This window comes from Elephas maximus, chromosome 8, assembly GCF_024166365.1.
Source record: "Elephas maximus indicus isolate mEleMax1 chromosome 8, mEleMax1 primary haplotype, whole genome shotgun sequence".
Classification (NCBI taxonomy): Eukaryota; Metazoa; Chordata; class Mammalia; order Proboscidea; family Elephantidae; genus Elephas; species Elephas maximus.
Window position 1 is genome coordinate 68,012,550 of NC_064826.1, and position 14,824 is coordinate 68,027,373.

Below are 14,824 nucleotides of genomic sequence, written 5' to 3' on the forward strand. Positions count from 1 at the left end.
GTTTGTGGTATTACAAGGGGATTTAAACATTATCTTGTTCCAGGGTAACTCCCCTCCTCTTCTCTTACAGGCCAAGTCTTCTCAGGGGACATCCGTCCTACCTACACACAAAGCAAGTTTTGGCTCCTCACTCCACAGCCAGGCAGAAGGCTCTAAACACTTAGTGCCCCACCCTTGCCCATTCTCACTAACTATGTTAACACTTACTATGACACTTGGATTCCATTCTGAAATGTATTAGTGCCCCCTTCCCAACATTGGGGCGCTTCCCTCTAATCTAATTCTTAAGAGATCTGGAGTTACTGTTGAATTAAGAGAAACTGAATTGTGAAAATTAACAGTATTTTAAAATTTTATTTTTGTTGTTGAGAATATACAGAGCAGAACACATACCAGTGCAACAATTTCTACATGTACAGTTCAGTAACATTGATTACATTCTTCAAGTTGTGCACTCATTCTCACCCTCCTTTTCTGAATTGTTTCTCCCACATTGACATAAACTCATTGCCTCCCAAGTTTCCTATCTTTCAAGTTGCGGTTGTCAATTTGACCCCTTATAGATAGTTCTTAAAAGAGCACAATGCTCAAGGTAAACCTTCTTTACTAATTCAGCTAAACTCCTGTTTGGTTTAAAGGAGACTTCAGGGGTTATTTATAGTTTAAGTTTTAAAGATTATATCATGGCAATAGTTTCAGGGGATCATCCAAGCTCAACAGCTCCATAAAGTCTGGACTCCACGAAAAATTACAGCATTAATGCAAAGAGGAATTGGTGTTTTACAAATAATAAAATACACACACACACACGCACACACAACCCATTGTCATCAATCAATTCTGACTCGTGGCAACCGCATGTGTTACAGAGTAGAACTTTTCCATAGGTTGTAATCTTAGAGAAGCACATCTCCAGGCCTTTTTTCCACGATGCTGCTGGGTAGGTTAGTAGTGGAGAGCAAACAATTCGCACCACCTAGGAACCCTTTACAAATAATAAACCAAAAACCAAACCCAGTGCCATTGAGTCGATTCCGACTCATAGCACCCTATAGGACAGAGTAGAACTGCCCCATAGAGTTTCCAAGGAGCACCTGGCAAATTCAAACTGCCGACCCTTTGGTTAGCAGCCGTAGCACTTAACCACTAGGCCACCAGGGTTTCCGTCTAATAGTCAATGATAATTACAAAACAATACGTATAGCATCATGCAAGCAAATGCATATAAATCCTAATGAAACTTGATCTGGATCACTCTTAAACCACAATGCCTGGAGGACTGGGAAGGGCTTATTTGGGTCTTGAGGTTGTGGGGAAGGAAGCTAGGAATTTGTTAAAGTGTTTCAAATTCTAAGACACTTGGGTCTAGGTCATTGTTGATGAGTTATACACTGTAGAGAGGCCTTGAATGACTTCACAATTTCAGCTCAACTTAAGAGACACTCCATGGCTAGCCCACAAGCAGCATTGTAAGCAGATGTATATTGCTGTCTATCTTATATTTCTTACATGTCTTGTGCAGGAAAGAAAAGAAGTTGGGTTCCTGTTATGGTAATTAGGCTGTCCTGAGCCAACCAAACCCACAGGTCTGACTCATAGTTGATACACCCTCTGGATAGCTGTAACCCAGGAATGACCCAGAACCAGAAAGATGGGAGATTATTGTTTCACTATCAGACTCCTAGGCCTTATCAAACTACACAATGGACAGCACTCTGAAGCCGAGACCAGCCTTTGGGAGAGTGGGCTCTGTGCGAAGGACTCCTAGCTGGTCATTGGCTTCATTTCCAGACACCCTGAGCCACAACATGGGGCAGTTAAAGCGATAGCAACACATTTTTTGAGTAGTAAGTTTACTACTTAATGGGACTAGCTAGAGCAACTAGCTAAAGTAACCTAGCTAAGTGACTATGAACAAAGTATTTTACTTTCTAGAAACTGAGTTCCAGCATTTGTAAAATGAAGGATTAGGGCTCAGTAAACTAGTGAACAATAAACTTCCATTAAAATTTATGATAAGAAATAATTTGAGCTTTATGTAATTTATGATGTAATTATTCAAAGAAAAGTCTAGTTCTTGTTCATCCAGAACTCCCTAAGATATTTCTCAAATGATTCTATTAAGTCAATCTTGGAATCATAAAGATGCTTAACTGATCTAGCAACGCTTTCAATTTCCTTAATAATTGGTGACATACTCAAACCAAACCCATAGCCATCGAGTTGATTCTGACTCATAGCACGTAGTATTAAAAATCCAGTACTGTTAAAAAAAAAAAAAAAAAGAGCCCTGGTGGCACAGCAGTGGTCAAGCACTCAGTTGCTAACTGAAAGGTCAGTGGTTCAAACCCACCAGCCATTTCTAGGGAGAAAGATTTGGCAGTCTGCTTCCATAAAGATTACAGCCTTGGGAACCCTATGGGGCGGTTTTACTTTGTCCTATAAGGTTGCTATGAGTCAGAATTGGCTCGACAGCAACGGGTTTTTTTGGGTTTGGACTGATTTAAAAAAAATACGATTTCAGCATTGGACTGAACAAGTTTAGATTATAAGAAAATTTCATTTGGGTAGGACCTGACATCCCCTAATAATAATGGTTATATGAAATATTATTTGGGGGGAGGAGAAGTATTAACTGTAATTTCTTGTTTGACAATAACAGGACAAAACCAACCAAACAAACAAAAACTACTGAGGCTCAGATCAGAGATACTAAAGGATTTGCTGGAGGTCACATGTAGCTGTAGGCGAGAACTCACACGCTGTCCCAGGATTCTCTGCAGGACACCATGACCAACACCGTGATCACCTGATAACACCTACTCAGTATGTTTGGGGACTAAGTTATGAAAAGTAAAATCAGAATGGCCTATGTGAAGAAAAAAACATGAATAAATACTGGAGATGATAATGAAGAACCTATCAAAATCTTTGAAATATATATCAAATGAAATGATTATTTGGAACTATATGGGAATGAAAGATAGGAGGAAAATAAAAAATGAAAAAGAGTACTACATTATTGACATGGTATGCAAGCAAATTTTATTTGGAAATTATTTGTGTAAATGATATTAGAGTTCTTAAAGACTATCAATAGGAGCATTAGATGATTGCCATTTTAAACTCTCAGTTATACGAAATATTATTGTAATTGATTTGCTGTCTACATGTGGATATAATCTAATACTAACTCCTTCGGTATGTGGGCTCACTGGGGGAATAATGGTTTTTTACTTCTTTTTCAGTGCCAACAACACCTAATTCAGTATTCTAAATATAGTCAGCATTCAATAAAAATTTAATTATTGACTGAATCTAGGCAGTCAGGGGAAAAAAGGACATTGCTACTTGTTTGGACATGCCTCTCTGATTAAATGCCACTTTTGCCTTACTAGCTAATCAGTCAGGAAACTAAGCTTGGTGCACATTTGATCTTTCCCCTTAAAGAAGGTCAGTAGCTGGAAATGAGACCCAGAGTGATTACGCTAGAAGGATTTTCATGTGCACACCATAAGAGAGATTAAATGTCCTGGTGCTTCCCACATTTTCCCTTAGAACTTGTTCTCATTGTCTCAGTCTTTCAAGATCAGCACCAACACATTCATTGTCAGTTCTCAATCCTGCAATTTCTACATGAGCTAAAAGGATTTTTTTTTTTTAGGTCTTTATAATTTGTGTTCTCATAAATTACTTTTAAATATTAAAGCAGAAAATAGAATTTTGACCATTGCAGTTATCCTCTGAAAAGTCTCAGCATTCTTTCATTATTTAAATATTCTACAAATAATAAGTAGTTCTAATGTTGATGGGTTTTCTAATTTTAGAAACAAAAAAAGGTTTCCAATCTTTCACTTCCTCCTCCTACTGAATCCTTTTTCAAATTTTGTTTATTCCCTCTGTAACTGTCATATCTTGGCGCTCAGGATACACAGAAGAAGCCACGTGGCTTCTGACCCTACTGCCTGGGAGGAGAACAGGCCAACTCTTGTGAGGCTGTGTGGCAGTGCTCAGAGTTGCACTAGGAGAATAGAGGAAGTAAAAGTCAATTGAAGTAAACTAGCATTTTTTTTTTTTTAGCATATTGGCAGTGCTTGCATTCTCAAGTCGTTTTTGTTTTTTCTGTGAGATATACATGTGCTCATGGTATCCAAAACCTGTTGCCATCAAGTCAATTTCAACTCATAGCAACTCTATAGGACAGGGTAGAACTGCCCCTTAGGGTTTCCAAGGCTATAATCTTTACAGACACAGACTATCAGGTCTTTCTCCCTCAGAGCAGCTACAGGTTTTTCAGCCGGACACTTAGCCACTTGGCCATCAGGGCTCCTCGCTCATTGTGTGTACTGGTTAGAAATTTGATTTCCCCTGGAGCTGAGTCTGAGGGCTTGTGACCTAAGAAGGTTTATAAACTTACTGTCATCCCCAAATCATCTCCATAATACTCACTCAGTTAAACACATTATTTAGCCTCTCAATAAAACTTTTTGCATAAGGAGATGAAATTATTTTGATGGTAGTTTCCCTTTACTTCTGCTTGCAAGTTTATACTTCTCCTCCAACTTTGTTAATTAAGCTCATATTTTTAAAAAGAGTCTCTAGCTACATCCATAATGGATGAAGTTGTGTCTGGGGATGGAGCGGACATGCTTGCTGGCCTGCGGCACTGAGGCTGAGGGAAGTCCCCCTTTCCTACTGTGGCACCAGGATCTGATGACGCAGCTGTGGCAGTGGCTCCTCAGAGCCTGTGGGGTGTCAAACAAGCCCAGACTTTTAACTGAGCCATAACCCCCCAGACACTGCTGAGAAACCACTGCCAACAGAAAGTGAGTTCTAGGAACCGGCATGCCAGCGAACACACCTCCTGGATTTATGAGCTTTCAACGGTGGTTCTGGCAGGCCTGCCTTCCCCTCAATGAAAACGGTGGGGAGGGGACTGGGTAGGGTGGGCGGCAGCTTATGGACAGAGACTGGTAACTTTTAGAGATGCCCAGTTCTAGACCGTACCAGTACCAGTAGCCACTGAATCAACTCTGACCCTTGGTGATCCTATGTGTGTCAGAGTAGAACTATGCTCCATAAGGTTTTCTGTGGCTGATTTTTAGGAAGTCTATCAACAGGCCTTTCTTCTGAGGCCCCTCTGGGTGGACTTGGTTAGCAGCTGAGTGTGTTAACCATTTGCACCACCCAGGAACTCTGTTCTAGAACATAAAACATAAAACAAAACAAAAAAACAGTTACTGTCAAGTTGATTCCAACTTACAGTAACCCTATGTATTTCAGAGTAGAGCTAGGCTCCATAGGGTTTTCGATGGCTGTGAATTTTGGGAAGTAGGTCACCAGCCCTTCCTTCCAAGGTGCCTCTAGGTAGATTTGAACCTTTTGCTTGATAGTCTAGCTCTTAACTGTTTGCATGACCCAGGGACCCGTGTTCTAGACCATAGAGAGCTAATTTGTTTTCTAGTCCTGTGTTCTGGAACCATCAAGAGAGTAAAGAAAGCTATAGTCAGTTTCAGCCCTTTGAGTCTGAGAAGGCCCTGCTTTGTTCCAACTCAAAAACCTCCCACTACACCTCTTCCCATATTTTTCTTTGCTCTCAGGCATGAGCCTTATTCATTGTTTTTGGCCAGGATGCACAGGCTGAGAAGTGCTGCATTCTTCCCAAAACATGAAGGGCTCTGGGTTTAGATAGTGCCAGGCATGTCTTCAATTGCTTTCTGAAGTGTTGAGGGAGGAAGATAGAACTTAGGTTTCTCAGTTATCCTCTTCAGATGTTTAAAATTCCAGTGGACCATTGGATCCTAGAATGGTTCAGAGTGAGAGTCCCAGGGAAAATGGCATTATTAAAAAGCAAAGCCTGAGGCACGTACCACTTAATAAAGACACAAAACAGCCTCAGATTGTGTAAGCAGAAGAAAATTAGTTAGCATAAGACACATCTTCCTGCTTTTAAAAATGTTTCTTACATGTTCATTCTATATTCTGAAATTAAATGTGTTATTCCATCTAGATGACTTCTGAATATTAGCCGTCAGTTTGGAATGTGACTCCAGGGCAAATCCTTTATGCTTTTCTTGCTATGTTTTGTTCTCCCAGCTCCTCAAAGGAGTCACATTAGCTTCAGTCTTTAAAAAATCACTGCAATTAAAAAATTTCAGTCCCTCCTATTCTTTACTAGGAAAATAACAAGGTATATACGACCAGTTCCATCTCTCCCCATAAAGCACATCTTGTGGGGGTCATAATCAGGAGGCTGCTTCAGGAGCCTTGAATCATATTATGGGGTCTTGCTGGGATGATGTAAATGGCTCTCATTACCTGTCTGTGGCAGCCTGATGCATCTGTCCACCAGCCAGTTGCCATTAAGTTGACTCCAACTCATGGGTGTCAGATTAGGACTATTCTCCAAAGTGTTTTCAATGACTGGTTTTTTGGAAGTAGGTCACCAGGCCTTTCTTCTAGGGCACTTTAAACCTTAAACTCAAACCTTCAAGCTTTTGATTAGCAGCTGAGCATATTAGCCATTTGCACCACCTAGGGACTCCTACATCTGTCCACATTGATTTTGGATTCAAATAAAATGAAATCCTTACAACATCAGTTTTTTCTCCATTTATCATGACGTTGCTTACTGGTCCAGATGTGAAGATTTTTGTCTTCTTCATGTTGAGGCGTAATCCATACTGAAGGCTGTGGTCTTTGATCTTCATTAGTAAGTGCTTCATGTCCTCTTCACTTTCAGCAAGCAAGGTCGTGTCATCTGCGTATGTCAGGTTGTTAAGGAGTCTTCCACCAATGCTGATGCCACATTCTTTTTCATATAGTCCAGCTTCTCCACTCATTTGCTCAGCATACAGATTGAATAAGTATTGTGAAAGGATACGACACTGATGCACACCTTTTTCAATTTTAAACCATGAAGTATCCCCTTGCTCTGTTCGAATGACTACCTCTTGGCCTATGTACAGATTCTGCATAGCACAAATAAGGGTTCTAGAATTCCCATTCTTTGCAATGTTATCCAAATCTGTTATGATCCACACAGTTGAATGCTTTTGCATAGTCAATAAAATACAGGTAAACATCTTTCTGGTGTTTTCTGCTTTCAGCCAAGATCCACCTGACATCAGCAATGATATTCCTCGTTCCACGTCATCTTTCGAATCCAGCTTGAATTTCTGGCAGTTCCCTGTCAACATGCTGCTGCAAGTGCTTTTGAATGATCTTCAGCAAAATTTCATTTGTGTGTGATATTAATGATACTGTTCGATAATTTCTGCATTCCATTGGATCACCTTTTTTTGGAATAAGCACAAATATGAGTCTCTTCCAGTCCATTGGCCAGGTAGCTGTCTGCCAAATTGCTTGGCACAGGGAAGTGAGCACCTCCAGTGCTGCATCCCTTTGTTGAAACATCTCAGTCGGTATTCATTGTCATAAAGAACATTTCAAGATCTATCATTTGCAAAGTAGAATGAAATATAGAGACATGACTAGCCCTGATGATATCCTGCCAGACCTACTAGTTGTTTGTTTGTTTTCAGTTCCATACCTCCTTCACTGTTTTTTTTTTTTTGCCATTAGGTGTGGGCAACTGTCCATTTACTTATCTTAGTAAGACATGGGGGGTTGCTATGAGTTGAAAATCGACTTGATGGCACCTAACAACAATAAGTAAGACACAAAGCTTGATCTCAACTTAGAGACCACTCCAAAAGTAAACCAAACAATAACCAACTAAACACACCAAAATTTCTCAGAACATAATATGTCCATAATATCCATCTATAAATTTCTTCCATCTTAAGCGTATTTTTTTAAGAGACTAGGAAACAAATAAAATTACTAAATGCTATGTCCTGGGTTATACATACGTGGTCTGATTTGAATTTTGTGTTGACCTTACTAAATGGGTATTACTTTTCCCATTTTACATTTAAGGAAGCATTTCAGAGAGTTTAATTGTCCATATTTTTTATTACTGCTAAAATACCAGTTTTTGTTTTGATTTGTTTGCTGAAGATAATTTAAAAATTATTGCAGCTGTGCGTCAATGGGGAGCTGCTGGAAATTCAGGTCAGATTCATATGAGAATATGAAATGAGGGATATCATCACTGATGTCACATGATCTTGGCTGAAAGCAGAGAATATTAGAAAGATGTTTACCTGTATTTTATTGACTACACAAAAGCATTCAACTTCATGGATCATAACAAATTATGGATAATTATGGGAATTCCAGAACACTTAATTGTGCTCACATGGGAGGCAGTCATTTGAACAGAAAAAGCAGATATTGCATTGTTTAAAATTGAAGAATGTGTGTATCAGTGTTGTATCATTTCACCATACTTATTCAATCTGTATGCTGAGCAAATAATCCAAGAAACTGGATTATATGAAGAACATCATGTCAGGATTGAAGGAAGACTTCTTAACAATCTGAGATATGCAGATGACACAATCTTGCTTGCTGAAAGTGAAGAGGACTTGAAGTACTCACTGATGAAGATCAAAAACCACGGCCTTCAGTATGGATTACACCTCAACATAAAAATCCTTACAACTGGACCAATAAGCAACATAATAATAAATGATGAAGAAATCGAAGTTGTCAAGGATTTTATTCTTCTCGAATCAGTAATCAATGCCAATGGAAGCAGCAGTCAAGAAATCAAATGGTGTATTGCATTAGACAAATCTTCTGCAAAAGGCCTCTTGAAAGTGTTAAAAAGCAAAGATGTCACTTTGATAACGAAGGTGCTCCTGACCCAAGCCATGATATTTTCAACCACCTCATATGCATGCAAAAGCTGGACAATAAATAGGAAGATCAAAGAAGAATTGACTCACTTGAATTGTTGTCTTGGCAAAGAATATTTAACATACCGTGGACTTCCAGAAGAACAAACAGACCTGTTTGGAAGAAATACAAAGTACTCCTTAGAAGCGAGAATGGCAGAACTTCATCTTTCTTACTTTGGATATGTTATCAGGAGTGTCCAGTCCCTGGAGAAGTACATCATGTTTGGTAAAGAAGAGAGTCAGCAAAAAAAGGAAGTGAGTTTACACAGTAGCCACAACAATGGGCTCAAACATGGCAATGATTGTGGGAATGGCACAAAACGAGGCAACATTTCATTCTGTTACACATGGGGTCATTATGAGTTGGAGCCGATTCAACAGCACCTAACAACCACAACATTCTTACTGGTAATGAATGTTAGAATGACAATTTCCTGGAAGAATAAATTCAAGGGCCTCCTTAGAAAGATATAGAAATTTCTGGTAAACTTTCTCTTAAGATACATGTATCATATAATTAACAAAAAAGAGCCTTGGTAGCACAATGGTTAAGTGATCAGCTGCTAACTGGAAGACCAGCAGTTAGAACCCACCAGGGCTCCACAGGAGAAAAGACTTGGTGATCTGCTCCCATAAAGACTACAGCCTAGGACACTCTATGGCAAAGTTCTACTCTGCCGTATAAATTAAGTAATAAATTCAGTAATTCTACTTCCTAACCACAAACTTGTATTATGCCAATTCTCTTTTATCCACTCCCATGACATTGGTTCTTTGACCAACATTGGTTCTTTGAGTTATGAGTTGGAATCAACTCGATGGTACACAACAACAACATGATTAACAAGGTAGATTTACTAGTTATGTGACCTAGGGCAAGTTACTTAACTTCTCCATGCCTAAGTTTCCTCATATGTAAAATTACTATTAACAACAGTAACCTCACAACACAATAAACAAATGAAATGGAATAGAGAATCCTGAAACATATGACTCATGTCTGCTCACCTGATTTATGACAAAGGTGACACTGCAACACAGCGGGGAAAGGGTGGTCATATCAATAAATGGTACTGGGTTAATTGGAAATTCTATGGAGAAAAATTGATCTTGATCCCTTCTTCACACTATATGTCAAAGTGAATTCCAAACGGATAGAAGATTTAAATATGAAATATAAAACAAAAATTATAAAAAAAGGAGAACATTTTTATTACCTTAGAATAAGTGAAGATTTCTTAAACAGAACATAAAATGTATTATAATACAGGAAATAATTTGATAAATAAGACTATATTAAGAACATGAAAGGCACTATTAAAAGAATGAACAGATAATCCACAGAATGGAAGAGAATTTTTGCAATACGCACAACTATTCAAAACCAAAATATAGAGCACTTAAATATGAATAGTAAGGTAGAAGATCTATGAAAACTTAACAAATTAACAGATATTTAGAATAGAATTTGGCCCATAATATACACTCAGTTGATTTATGTTTTATTATCATTTACTAACTAGTATGAAGATCTAGGGCCCTTCTGATTCTGAACTTCTGTCCTATTGGCAGGTTTTTTATTTGTAAATCACGGTAACAGTAGTAATAAGGCATCAGTGAGGTAAATCTGTAGAACAGGATTCTAAATAAAGAATATACCTAAATGGAAAAGTAACATTTTTTCAATATTTCAGTGTTTATTTATTGGTTTTTACTGTTGTGTGCTGATAGGAGAGGTCTAAAGCAAGGAGTAATATGCTATAATATGAATTCAATTCAAAGACCAAAGCATGAGGAACAAATGCCTATTCCCCCATCCCTTCCACTGGCATCATAACCCTCTCACAGACCTCTCAGCCCTGGAGTTCCTCCAAGGCTCACAGAGCCTGCCAGCCAGGAGCCGGGAGTTCTTCACACTCAAGCTAATCTGAACTTGATTCCTTTCAGAGGGACCAGAGTCTCCATCCACTTTATATTTGACCTCTCCTAAGTCCCTTTTTTTTAAGTCCCTCTGAGGGTCTCTGTGTCTCCACATCCACCAAAGAGCTTGGAGGACTAATTCTCTTACAATCTTTTAGTCCCAAAACTCATTCCCCTGTCAACAGTACTTCCCACCCCAGTCCTTCCTCAGCCTGGATGACTTTCATTTCCATGTGGAACACTTCTCTGGAATCCTAGCCTCTTGAGTTCATGACCACTGTCTTCTCTTCAGCTACCCATTCTCATGGCCTTGTTTTAAACAGTGTCATAACCTGAGGCTCAGCTGCTCCTCTGAAGTAATAAATCCAGTAATTCTACTCCCAACTTCAAACTTATATTCTTCCAATTCTCTTTTATCCTCTCCCATGATGTTGGTTCTTTGACCAACAAAACCACTAGTCACTGGATCCCTTCACTTCAGAAATACCAACTCCTTCTATATTTCCTTCTCTTTTAGTCTGACTTGGATTTCATGAGCCATCAACCACTCCTTCCACTTCCTTTCTTCATTTTTTATCCAGTTCAGTAGCCTAGCACAATCTCAACCCTGGATGAATAAAAAAGTCTATCTTTCCCACGCATCTGAGCGTGGTTGGAGAAAATCACGACCATGCTAATCTATGAAATTTTAAAGTCATGGTCTCAAATCTCTACCAGACCTAATATTTCCCTATTTAAGTCTCTTTCCTAATATCCACAGTAACTATCTCAAACTTTCTCTACTCTACACATATCTCCAATTCTTCTACCTCCGTTCTCACTCTTATTAGATTATTTTGCCTTCTCGTTGAAAAGGAGCCATCAGACCACAATTTACTAACTTCCTACCACCAAATCAAGACATTTCTCTGCTTCTACACCTATCTTCTTTTCCCTTCCATATGTTGCAATGGAAGGAGTAACTCTGGCTAACTCTTTTACTTGTGCCGTAGGCCATATGTTCTCCCTTCTCCTCAAGAACATCCTTCAAATTCATATCTTCAACTTCTCTCACTCTATCAGACTCCTTTGCAATACCATTAAATATATTCAAGTCTATTCTATTACAAACAAAAAAAAAATGCAAATACCAGCCTTCATCCCACGCAGTAGACTGCAAAAATGATCCTAATTCTGCACCCCTACTGAAATACTTTGCAATGAGACTTTGCAGCTTCTCATATAAAGAAGTCTATTTCTTTCCCTATACTTCGAATCTGGGCTGAGTTTGTGACTTTCTTAGGGCAATGAGATGTGGTAGAATGTTATGACAGTTCTATGACAAAGCCTTAAGAGACCTTCTACATGTTTCCTCTCCCTTAGAACCCTGCCATCATCACCATGTGAATTAGCCTGCCTGATAATGACAGAAACATAGCCCCATTACTTCATAGCTCGAGCCAACAGAAAACCAATATCCAAAACTGTTAGAACATCCTATACCTGTCAGCCCTCCGCCAGCCCCAGTTGCATGAGTGAGTCCAGCCAGGCCCAAATCAGCAGAGCTATTCAACTAAACTCATCAGTAACAATAAATGCTTATTGTTTTAAGCTACTGAGTTGGGGTTATTACATACCAATAGCTATCCTCCTTCAGTGACTACACAGTTTATTCCCTCTCAATTCCAAGCTAAAATTCTTGAAAAAACATTCTACAGATGCTCTTTTCACTTCTTCACCCCCGATTTACTCCTTTAGGCATCCCAGGCTTGCTCCGGCCCTAACACTCACTCCTCGGAGACTGCTCTTGCCAAGGTCTCCGTGACCATCCTGTTATTAAACCCAGTGGACACTTGACCTAAATCTTACCAGAACTCTTAGCATCATTAATTACCATTGACTCTCTTGCTTTGGTTTCTGTGCTGAGACACCACACTCCTCTCATTATCATGCTAGGTATGCTTTTCTTCATATTCATTCTGCTTATGCGTCATTGAGTTTTTTGGATCGGTAAGCTAATTTTTTCATCTAATTTGTAATTACCATTATTTCTTCAAATGTAGAATATTTTCATTACTACCAAACAGGGCTGAATCACCCAATAAGCAAGGTATGCACGGGCCCAATTGTGCCTTTCTACCAATCTGCAGTGCACAATTTCACCTGTTTCTACCACATCAAAGACGTGATGAAACCCATGTGAAATTGCTCAACACAGATTAGCAAGTAAATAAAATTAAGCTTGTGCATACCTTGCTTAATGCAAGCTGGTGCACACTGTGCTTCCTTGTTAATGCACCCCTGCTACCAAAAGATTCTTCATGTCCTTTATAGTCATTATCCCTTTGGTAAAAAGGTCTCCTATTGGACTCCCCACTTTATGTGGGCTTTAAGTTATGGTCCCTCTCATCTTCAGAAGCCACCAAAACAAAAATTTGAGACATTCTGAAACATCGAGATCTTTGTGGCAAAACTAGCTCCACTGCTCTGCTAACTTCCCTATTTTCCCATTTTTCCTTAGCTTTTAGCCTTATAATTCCTTAATATCTTATTAGTAGTTTGATTCTTTTAAGAAAATTCTACATCTCCAGCACTTATTTTCAGCAGAAGAATTTACTCAAAGTAGCTCAGAATATTGCCAGGCATCCAAAAACCAAACCCACTGCCACCAAGTCGATTCCAACTCATAGTAACCCTATATATAAGACAGAGTGGATTCCAAGGCTGAAACCTGAGTGGAAACAGATTGTCACATCTTTCTCCCATGGAGTACCTGATGGGTTCGAACCGCCAACTCTCGATTAGCAGCCAAGTACTTTAACCACTGCACAACCAGGGCTCCATTGCAACGAATAGAAGTCTTTAATTGTAAATAGATACAATTTATTTTTTATTGATAAAATAAAAAACATACATTTCTAAAGAACTCTTCCAGAAAGAAACACATTCTTTCGAAAATGATAAGAAAATTAAAAACAAAATGGCCCTCTCTATTAAAGGTCATACATTGTTGTTTTAGTTGGAAAGAAAACAAAGATTTCCCATTGTGGGAAAGCATACAGAAAAGATTAAATAAAGCATACAGAAAGTACTGGAAACCTATTCAAGGATTTTAATGTTCATGACTGTTTTGTAGTTGAAGGTTCAGGAATTCAAATGATACCACACAAAACATCCTGCAGTAGTTAATTTGAGAGACATTTCTCAAAATAAAATAATGAAAAATTATTTTGGAAGTTCACTTAAGCTTTATATAAAATAAGACGACCTGTAGGAAAGGCAGGATTTTTGCTGGAAAAAAAAATGTTTTAAGAGAGATGTTCATTAATTTGAAGCCAACAGTTCTGGGAAAATGCAGATAACGAATATGTTACATGAAAAACTTTCCATCTCTTTGTGCCAAAACTTCACTTAAAATTTATTTGCCAAAGTCTTTTGATACTGGAAATATAAATATTGTCTATAGAGTTAACTTTAAAAGCTTCATTATCTTAAGGTATTTAAAATTGCTATTCTTTATCAAACACGCCAGATAAATCAGTTGCAAATATTTTTAGCAGAGCTAAGAACGTTGTCTCCTGACTCCCACTTCTTTACACAAGGTTGCTTTTCCTACACAGTGATGGATCCTCATTAAAATGGATGGTAATGTCCACACCAGAACAAAAGAATGTACATGGACTTTCAATTAGCCTTTGGTGACACTAGTCAGTGTAAACGAACAACCGGTCTCCTTCTTTTCTCTGGCACATAAGCCCCTGCTTAAAATGCTCGGTTAGAGTCTCCATTGGAATGGTACCGCTCCCTCTGTCAGTAAGCAATTTCTCTCTTTCCCTGGTGGATGGGATTAATAACTGCAGGCTCCTAAATGCCCAGAACACAGCAATTTCTTCTCCTAATGTCTCTTTAAGAAATGTGAATAATCTTTGTATTTAGTACTACATTTCTAAAATTGTTCTTAGGCTGTAAGTGGTTCCAATAAGGGTGTCTGCAACTACACACCCTCTCTCTTCCTGCTACTTCCTTTTTACACTAGCATTTAAGTGACTTCTCCCAGCCCAAATCTCTCTCTTTCTCACCTACGGAGTTCTTTAAAAAAATTTTTTTAACAGCTTTAT